An 11,288-nucleotide genomic window follows, 5' to 3' on the forward strand; every position below is an offset into this window, starting at 1 on the left:
TCCACCTGTTCTACACATTTTCCATTCCTTCTTCCTGTAGGAGCATATTCACCATCCTTTATCCAACAAATCCAGTCTAGTTTGTTAATAACCAAACTATTTTTCAAACTACTCAACTGACCATTTAATTTACTCGTGATGAAAATCTTGTTACCTTCAGTTCAATCCCATCTTTATGTTGTTGCCACAATAGCCAATCTATTCATCACAGTTTTAGTGACATCCTGCAAACCTTCGCTTTCACACAAATCGTTCCCAATAGTTGTTGCCATTCACTCCACATTGCATGCACTCTCTACACCGACAGTATATCCTACACCAGTATTGATTTGATGCAAGGTGCAATATCGTGCTAATATCATATTGTGACCCAAGTATCGTGACACATATCGTATCACCACACCATTGCCAATACCTCCCCCTAATCTTCTGGCTGAATTCTATACTGACCTCAGTTCCTTCATCTCCTCCCGATCCTCACTAAACAAAATAATATCATCTGCAAATACTGTGATCCAGAGGAACTCCAAATTTAGCTGTGGTAACAGTTCTCAGAGCTGACCCATATTTAATAATGTTCTGTAGCGGCTTGGTGGTTATGTTGAGGAAACGGATCGGTCCTCTTAGCTACTGCATTGTCGTATCTCCAACAGATGCACCTTTCATTTGGGTGCGAGTGTGAATACTTCTTAAGTATGAGTTTGCAGTCAGTTATTTTGTCAAATAATAAAAAGGTATACTATTTTTTTTTTTTTTTGTCCATTTAGCCATTTGGGATAAAATATATTAGAGAGTTTAAGCAAAGCCTTACACATACAAAATCAGTGAATGACCTAATAAATGCTCACCTACTAGGATAGCATATGCTGATATTAAACCCACTGGATTAAGAACGGGATATCATTCACATCCATCTGTGTGCAAAGGCAGATGAGCAACTTTCAACAATATCATATAATCAGTGAATCTCACAGTTTTTGTACAATTAAAACACTGTAAGAGAATACTTAAAAGAAATATACTTTTTTAAAATCAGTAAATGTTTTAGGGCAGCTCATGCATTTGATCTCATTTTCATCTTTGCAAATTACATGTCCTTTTAAGAAAAATAAAGGAAATGTGTCAGCGGAGCTCTTTAATAAAATGAACTGTGTCCATTCATAAGTTATGCATGATTATGTGCGCCTACACGTGCACATGCTTTGGTCTGCACGCCATGGCAACAGCTCTCTGTGTAAAGGATGGGTCCAGCAGTCAGTGTGTATCTGTTCGGACGCTATGGGAACTCTCTCCTCCGCCTTCTCTTCCTCCCTCTCTTTCTTTTTTATCGCTCATTCTTTCCTCCTCTTTCCTGCCTCACAGCTTCCTGTGTCACCCCTCCTTCCCCCGCTACAATAAAAGGAGAGAGAGGCCCGTTCATTCATGCATTCAGGCAGTCAGCTGAGCAAAGGAAAGACAGAGAGAGGAATGAGAGGGAGAAAGAAAATGAGATGGAGGAAGAGAAGGCGCCCTCCCTGTGCTGAATAGGTCACCTGTACTACATCACAGATGGGGATGGAAAATTGGAAAAAAGGAACAAAAAAAAATGTAGGTAAGATTAAAAAAAAAAAACACCATCCCCCTCTCCTCCATATCCTCTTCATCTCTGTCTCCTCCCCTTGCCCTTCTCTACCGTACCCCCCCTACCACCCACCCCCCCGCCGTATGAGTCACACACAGACCAGTTCCCTTGATGCACTGCGGAAACGTAATGTGACGTACAGTCTCCACCTCTCACCGCTTCACCACATGCATCCCTCTCGTCTCTACCATTCACTTGCTGGCTGATTCCCTCCCATTCATCCATCCTCCCATCACAGCACGGCAAGCCCTCCATTCACAAAAAGAATGTGAAAAACCTGAGCCTAACATGCCAAAGAGAGGTGGCAGGTAAATTCACAGCACCAAACACAAACATTTACACCAGCAGAACAGGATAGGTGCTGGACATATTAAAGCACATATCAAATCAGTCACAGAGTAGAGAGCTACGCCATCCAATAGCAAAGCTGTGAAAGATTCAGCATTCCCATGGTTACAGCGTGTGCTGTCAAATATGAAGACTTGCCGGGAGCACTAATTTGTTACAGTAATTACTCTGCTGACAGAGGGGGTGCTTGATGTGTTTAAAAAGTAACAATTACAATCCAAGCTTGTGGAAGGTAGGAAAAAAAAAATCACATCCCTTATTAGCTTTAAACAGCCCAATTAATGCAGACATATCACCCCTAAAACATCCTGTACATTGTCAAACAGAGCTGTATATTATAAAAACAACAGTCGGTTTTCCTCACAAGTTTAAACCAAACAATCAGCTGCCTGTTTGTGTTTTTATTTATTATTTTAAGCAGACTAAAGCTGATTAACAGACAGATGAGAAGAAAAGAGATGATTTAATACAGATTTTCTTTTTCTTTACTCTGACGTCACTGCATCCTAAAACCTTTCTGGGTCTGATGCAGCGTCATGGTATTAACCCGTTGCATTCACACACTCACACAAACACCCCCCCACACCCACACACACTCATGGGTTTGCTTAGGATGAAAGTCACAGGATGCCTGCAGAGATCATACTGTCAGCAGTCCATGAAGGGGAGCGATAAAACAAGAAAGGGGGAGGTCACGTTTCATGTTTGATAAAGTAGTGCTAAAAAGCAAGGATTGGTAGAGATAGAACGGATAGGATTACATACACTGAATAAGCAATAAAGGGAAAGAGATGTACGCGAAAGCAGAAAAATATGTTGTGATGCATTTTGATCGAAGAGCAATGTTTAGATGGTGATGTTCAACATAAGTTCAATATTCATTAAGTTCCGACTAAGACTACGAATTGTTGTGTAAGAATTCAAAAATGGCTATTTATGTGTGACATAGAGAAAGACCACCTTTAAAAAAAGTGGTTTATCTTAAAAGTCCCATATTATTAAAAAAAATCACTCTAGAATATTTTTTTAACAGTCATATGTTTCCTGAAGCCTGTGTGGGAGATTCACAAATGAAAAAAAAGAAAACCCTTTCACCTTTTTCTTTGCCTTTGTCCAGCTTTTAGCTAATGTGTGCTCAAAATGCTCTGTTTGCAAATCATGCCCCTTATGATGTCAAAAGGGGAAATAAGCTGTCCAGAGCGGTCTGCAGCAGCCCATCAGTTAAGCTATGGCCTTTATCTAAGCTATTATTCAACAGTCTAAGGCCCCGTCCACACGAAGTCAAAACGAACACGAAACACTAATATTTTCCAGAACGTTTGTTGTAAAGACGGAGACGTAAAATAAATGTGATCGACCACACGAATGCATGAAAACGCTGCAAAGTGTATGCCAGGCCTGTAAGTGGCGCTGTGGTGCCAAAGCAAAAATAGGCGAAAACAGGCAACGAAATGTTGGGCATGCGCACTAATATTTATACAACAACCAAACCGGAAAACCGGAAAATGGCCCTGCGGGTCCATTTTCGTGGTTCAGTCAAATTGAGGTGATGAACTATGTCGTCGATATTGCTCTGTTCTTCCTGGAGATATTCCAGAAGAAGAAGATTCTGTTGTAAGCCCGACAGCAGGGTGAGTAGCATGAGCAGCAACCATTCAACACAGTACGGCGCCATTGTTGTTGTGATACTGTGTCGCGCATGCGTGTTTAGAGGCGACGCTATGACGCAATCGTGTAAGAAAAAAAATGCGGTTAGAGCTTAAAGATGGAAACGCGAAAACGGCGTTTCAAAATCTTCCCACTCTGAAGGCTTGATAAAAAAAAGATCGTTTACAGACCCCTGAAACGCCGGCTTCGTATGGATGAGATGCTGGTTTGGTGAAAAATTTGTGCGTTTAGGCCAGGGTTTGACTTCGTGTGGACGGGGCCTAAGGCTTAATGACTGGTCGTCATGGTTGCAGGATGTGGGGGCGTGGCCTTCGGGTGGACAGAGGTGTGTAAAGTTAAAATAGCTCATCCAGAGGAAGGCGGTAAACGGAGAATTTGGTAAAGGTAGCATGCCGAATCTGAGAAGAAGTTTCCTGCTCAAACAGTAAAAATTGTAAATATTGTTTTAAATTATTTTCAAATTTATCATAATATGGGACCTTTAATCAAAATCAAGTCTGCTGTGACTCTCACTTGGATCTTTACAAACTGGCAGACCGTTTTGCTCATTTTCAAAAACCTCTGTCTCCTTGCAACTTAGAAAAACTACTTCATGTCCAGACAAAAGCTTCTTCCACTTAAGTTGCTCCCAAGAGCTACCATTTGGCTTTCCTACTTTTTTAAATAAACTTTTTGTTGGCAGCCCTGTTTGTTTATGTGAGTGATTATGTCTTGTTAGGTTTACAAATTTTAATCCATTATTTAAAATCGCAAAATATGGATTTAGAAGCACTATGGGAAATGTTTAACCTTTGGGATATTTTTTTTATATTTTAATCCATCAGTTATATTTGCAACTTAACAGCAACAACTAATCTTCAACTTACCGTACTGGTAGGTTTATTTAACATTACGACGCTGTTGTTCACCTGTCCCCTCTGTGACTCTGTGACAGGTTATTTGGGTAACTTCTAAGCATAATGCTGGAAGTTATTTATAAAGATAAGTGTAACTGTGAGTAATTACAAGAAAAAACAGCTCCAAGAAAACATGTGAAAACTCTATCTCATTTTTACAATCTGCCAATGTACCATTGCCTTTTAACAAAGTAATCTCAAAATAATAGATGAATAGTTTTTGAAATCAGAAAAAAATTACAAAGATTTAAGATACTGTTAGACAAGAAACTACATGTTGTACCTGCAAATAAGGTGCAATTAAGGCACAAAAAATGGCTTGTTTGAATATGAGAAACCACTGTGTAAAGAAATCTTTCGTGCAAGCTCTGCACGTGTGCAGTACCGGATGCTAGTCAGCCCTTAACCATCAGAGATAAAAACGCGCCTGTGACGAGTGTTGCATTCAGGTTAATCCTGCTGCTTTGGCTGAGGAGAGAGGGAGAAAAAAAAATCAACGTACAGTGTGAATCACCACAATAAAGAGTTAGGGGAGGGGGGTAATGATGTCATTGGTGGTGGTTGGGAGTCATCGCTGATTCAGAGAGGAAAAAGGAGGAGATCGAGGTGGTGGAGGAGGTGGAGGAAGAGGATACGGAAAAGAGGTGGGGAGGTGGGGTACCTGTCGAGTGTGATCCATGGTAACAAGGCGGTGCTGGCCTATGGATGACTCACCAGCACTCGTCTTCTCACACTATACTCTGGGATGGTCCCACTATCCACCAGCATAGACACACAAACACCCTGCATGTACAAATACATGATGTGCATGTAATTAAAATCACAGATGACACGTAGAAACACTTATTTGTGAAGTGATGGGAGAGAAAGGGAGGGGGAGGAGAGGGTCAGGATGACTCACACTTCAGTGATAACACTCCTCCCCCCTGCCCCAATCACACACGGAAACATGAAGGATATATCATTTGGATGCAACCCACATCCTCCCCACATCCTGGGAACCTCCCATCTGAAACCCGGTCTGACAGCGTGAGGCTCCAGCTGACGGCTGTTTGTCTCAAGGTGATGGGAGATCTCTGGCAGGAAGCTCTGAGTTAAAAAAAAAAATGGGGACAAAGTTTGAAACTTTTTTTTCCCATGCAGTCAGCAGAGGTTAGTGTTAATTAGTACATTTATATGTAACTGATAGGAATTGATTTTGATTCAATGCAAGGCTCAATAGATATGACGTTATTCTCCTCTGCAATGTTTCAAACTGATTTTAATGATCATGTTTGGACACAGATGATAAATATTTTGGAACAGACTGTTCCATCAGTCTCCTCTATTCTTTTTTATTTGAACTGGCCTATTTAACACCTTTCAGCACTACAGACCAGTTTAATACTTTAAAATCTTCTTCACTGCACAATATTATCTTCTTTTTTCTCATGTTAATCATAAGATTTTTGTATAATCATTGACATCAAGTGGTGAAGAGAATGATACCATTGTTAGGACATAGAAAGGGGTGCAGCTTTACATCTTTGAGCCCCAACAATGAAAATAGAACAGCTTCCTGATTAAGCAGCTGATCCAGGCAGAGGGACCTCGACCTCGGTAGCCAAACAGGTATGTTAGAAGTTATTTGTTATAATTCTGGTAAGTTCAGGTTCATTGTAGGAAATAACAGTTCTGTAGGTCTTAAGCAGAAAATTTGTTTTCTGTGATGTCTTAACCTTCATTGACATAACTATAATTGATTAGATTCATAATTGCATCTTCATGTAAACAAACAACTTACATTCAAACAAGCCATTTCACACCTTGCCCCCAACCACGTTACAGAGCTTTCCCCTCAGTTTGCCTGTATTTGTAGTTTGATGAGATGTACGGAAATCTATCTATTGTTTATGATTTAATTCTGAAACTTACATTTATTGCTGCTATTGTTTCTTAAAGAATAGCAGAGAAAACTTAAGCTTATTCACAATAGTATCATGGGCAGTAGTCCTATTATTCATTTTACTGAGAATATTTTCACACAAACTATATAAAATATGTATGAAACTAGTAAAAATGTTTTTTTCCAGTTTTTGTACGTTCTGCGTCTAAACAAAATATTCAGTTTGTGTGCATGGAAACATACTAAATGTTTAAACTCAAAGCCATTTTGTTTATTTAAAAACCCTAACCCTCTGCTTAAGCCGGGCATACACTGTGCAATATTTTCAATCATTGTACTCAGCTGAAGATTACGATGTAACCGCAGGGTTTAAAAGTTCACAGCTCATGGGGTATGTTATTATACTGTACTGTACTGTACTGTACTGTACGGCCCGACGCTGTAATGCGAACTCCCTGCTACACATCCAAAAACCACACGTCGGACTCAGTGCCGAGAGATGTCGCTGTTCACACTCGTCAATCTGGAAGAAGAAGAACTCTCTTGTTTGCACATGTGCAATGCTTGAGGTTCTTGTAAATCGGCTCGTAGATCTGCTTCAACTGCAGGATTTGCCCACAAACACCTTACGACAGCCGACAGAATTTCAAACATGTTTGATTTTTGCTCGACCTCACGATTCCTGATTGGGAGGTGGTCGTGAGAGGCTGATCGGACCTTGTTACCCCCTGTATACTACATTAGCCAGGACGAACGATGAGGCTGAAACTCATTGTTGAAAAAATTGTTGCACAACTGGAAAATCAGCCCAAGAAGGGCAATAAATGGTACACTGTATGCCCAGCTTTATTCTTTTCGTCAGTCAGTACTCTGTGGATTAGAGTTTCTTCCTTTTGATGTGTTTGGAGGTTTTTTGAGCTGCAATGCAGCTCAAGGTTCTTATACAAAAAAAAAAAAATGTATTATACGTAAACATAGAAACCATAGCAAGTACATTTTTTAAACCCAGGAGCAGCTCATTACCATCTCAAAAGCTAAATTGATATCTTATTTACTTCCACAAGTGCCAATTCTGCAAGACCCGATTAAGTCAAAATGGAGGTGCAGTGGATTCAGAACAAAAGAAATAAAAGAATAGGAAGAAATTCAAGACATCTCTTTCATAACTCTCTCTGTTGGGTTTTCTGACCAGTGCTTATGAATAAACAATGGTGTCATCCAGGACATGTTGCGGGGATGTTTCCTCTCTTCCGCCCAGATATTTTGTATATTATTTACCAAAGAGTTCACCAGTGTTGTTTTGGCAGTGGTTTACATTCCACCTTTTGCTTTTGCCACACCACATGTGATGCTTTCAGTTCTGCTAAACTACAGACACAACAGCCAAATGTATTTGTGGTAATAACAGGTAAATTTAATCATGCCTCACTCTCTGCTGCACTTCCAATGTTCCAACATATTTTTCAGCAGTTGTACCAGAGAATGCAAAACTTTGGGCCTGTTTTATGCAAATGTCAAGAAATTATACATCTCAAAAGCAAGACCTCCTCTACTCAGATAGCTCTGCATCAGAGATTGACCAGGAGCTAGGAACAGGGAGCTAGTGAACTGCTTTTTGAAATGATGTAATAAAAAAAAAAACTGATGGTGAATGTGAGGAAAATAAGGGAGGTGTTGGAAGATTTCAGAAGAATAAGAAATAAGTCAAATACAATTAACATCAGGGAAGAAAACGTGGAAGGGATGGAGGAGTAGTATATTTACCTCTGTGGTCACCTGGACCACAGACCAGATCGGAGACGCAACTGTAGAGCCGTCTACAAGAACGGACAGAGCAACTTAGGTTCTTCAGTGCACACAGGATGCTACATACCTTCTATAAGTATGTTGTGTAGAGTGTGTGATTTCCCCTTTGAAATGATTTTTAAAAGTAGAACTGGACCCATGAGCATCCTCTTCAGAAGACTTTTAAAGAGCAAAGTGTCTTTAGTAAGAAGCTTCTCCAGATCCATTGCATGAGAGGCTACAACTATTAATATATACTCGTTAGAAAAACAAAAACGTATAAGATATTGATTTTTTCCTTTCCCTTTAGGATTAATTAAGTATTTGTGAAATGAATCACAATATACAAAACTCTAACATAGTTAACATGTTATTAACACTAGCTCCCAAAACATCACCAAATGCAATTGTATCATGTGTGCGCAAGACAAAACGGCAACACAACTGATTGATAAAATGTGAAATACTGTTATTCAAAACACAAAATAAGGCTGTATGAGCTACAAAATAGGCAGAATGCATGATACTGTGCTAACAATGGCCAGAAAGTTATATCAACACTAGGACTGAACGATTGAAGTGCTTACTTCTTATTGCAAGGATCTGTGTGCTACCAAAGGTTACCGGATCTGAATAAATACAGATCCAGTAACCTTTGTCTTTTTGTCACCTGTTGCCATCTTGGTACTCCCCACTTTCATGGAATTGGGCCATAAAAAAAAGCTGAAATACATATATAAATTACATGTACATCATCAATTTAACACTTTTGGCACATCATCAGATAGTGTGTGTTTGTGCATGGGTAATATTCTTAACATCTGACAACAGTATTATTATGCTCCATTAATACACTACTTTTGTTGTGATGGATTTGTACAATATGTAAAATTACATGATTTATTGACTTTGAATTCATACTGAAAATGCAATGTCATGTGTCTATCTTTTACCATACATTACAGTAATTTACTTATGCAATCAAACAGCAATGTGTCAAAGTGATGACTTTGTTTTAAAAGTCTTAAGACTCCCTGAAACTGAGAACATCATCGTTTTTTGATGCTGTAGCGTAGTATTGCTAACATTCTGACTAGGGAGTACCAATATAGCAGCTGGTGACTTCACAGCACCGTGTACTACCAACAGCTTATCAGCAATCCAGTGAATAAAAAGAGATCACTGGTGCTGGCTGCAACTCTCTCTACCTTTCTACATGGTGACAAACCCACTTTAAGCGTTTTACACCACCTTAGGGCTGGAGGGAGATATTTAGTCTCTTAATCTTGTTAAATATTGTGTGATTAAAAATTAAAAATGCCTCTGCAATTTGAAAATTGTGTTTTGTTAAATTGTGATTATATTGCAAATGCATTTAATTGCCCAACCCTAATCAACACATCTATTAATAAGTTTGATTTCCTTAAATTCTTGCACAGCCTTTTGGTAAACAGTTATGAGGATTTCAGCACTTTGCTGTAGCATCCATGTAAATTATGTCTCTATAGTCCAAGTAAACACATTGAAATGGCAAACAGAAGGCTTTATTTCGACTTAAATAGGCAAGAAACACCTAAAGTTTGCAGAACTGTATTAAAGTATTGTTAGAGCTGATTAAGTGTAATGTCAGGTGTGAATCTAACAGAACACATCAATAATTAATGAGCTGAATAATAATTGCCCCAGAACTGATCCCTGGAGGACACCTTTGACCACATCATGGAAGTATGAGTGAATGCCATCTGTTCAAATACCCTGTTTTAACCACCTGTTGATCCTAATATCAACTGACCTGCAGTATGAAAAAAAATTTAAAATATCAATAAAAGGGCTGCATGGTCCTTTAACTATCTAAAGCCTCAAAGCCAAACAAGGTTCCAAAAACAAGAACTTGATTAGGTTTAATCCAGGTTAGCTGCTGTCCAAAATATGAAATTAAATTTAAACAGAAGGTTTTATGCAGAAAATCAGCATAAATGTCAACTATTGTCTTCTTGCATGTGACCAAACATCTCTGTTTTGAGACATATAGTTTAGATTGTTGTTGATGTAAATTACAATACTATACAGACCACTATTAACCTATCTTGCTTTTAAGTTGAAAGTGAAATCATTTGAAGCAGCCTCAATTATCTTTAATTGTATTACTTGATTTGTTTTTTATGTACCTGTCATTTATTTTAATGTATCTATGTTTCTTACTATATGTAACTTTGTTGACTCTTGGCCAGGACTCCCTTGAAAAATATGTTTTTAATCTCATGGGATTTTTTTTTCCTGGTTAAATAAAACTTAAACAAAAATTGTGTTTAAGACTGAACTTGGAGAAGTCTTTTGCAAATGTTTTCTTTGATGAAGGAGTTATCTAAGAGGGGATGCCTATGCCTTGTTGACTAATCCTCTCTTCCTTTTTATTTTTAGGCTTCATAAGAGTTTCCAGCTGCTTGAGGAATTTTCCCATAAAGTTATCTAACGTCACCTAAATGTAGTGAGCGATAGTTGGCTCAAAGGATGTTAACATCAGTGGGGATTTGTCATTGAATACTAGAGAGGATAAAACTCTCCTGTAAATTTTGTAAAATTATAAGTAAAATATGCATTGTCATTAAGCTGCATTAAACAGTCCCCGATTTCATGACTAATTTTCGCATTAATCTCCCCCAGAATTGTTTCAAAAGGGGGGGCCAGATGGGGTCACTAAAAATCTTGGGGGTGGCACACTGAAACAAAAAGCCATAATTTCAAGGCTTGAATCTACTATTGTGGTAAACCTGCCTGTAGAAATCATAAATACTTAAGTAAACATCTACTCATATCTTAGTTTATTGTGTGATGTTTAATGTTCTGTCCCTGGCTGTGCATAATGGGATGAAATGCTAAACTAATAATCAAACTAACAATTCAAACAACAGACAGCCCATTCAAAACATACAGAACAAAATAGTAGGCTCAAAATTTACATCACAAATTTACATCATCAAAAACACAGAGGTTAGGACCTAAGGTTGGTAAAGGCAAGGCAAGGCAAATTTATTTATATAGCACAATTAAGTAAAAAGACAATGCAAAGTGCTTTGCATGATTA

The sequence above is a fragment of the Cyprinodon variegatus genome, unplaced genomic scaffold, assembly GCF_000732505.1.
Source record: "Cyprinodon variegatus isolate N-32 unplaced genomic scaffold, C_variegatus-1.0 Scaffold36, whole genome shotgun sequence".
NCBI classification, from domain to species: Eukaryota; Metazoa; Chordata; class Actinopteri; order Cyprinodontiformes; family Cyprinodontidae; genus Cyprinodon; species Cyprinodon variegatus.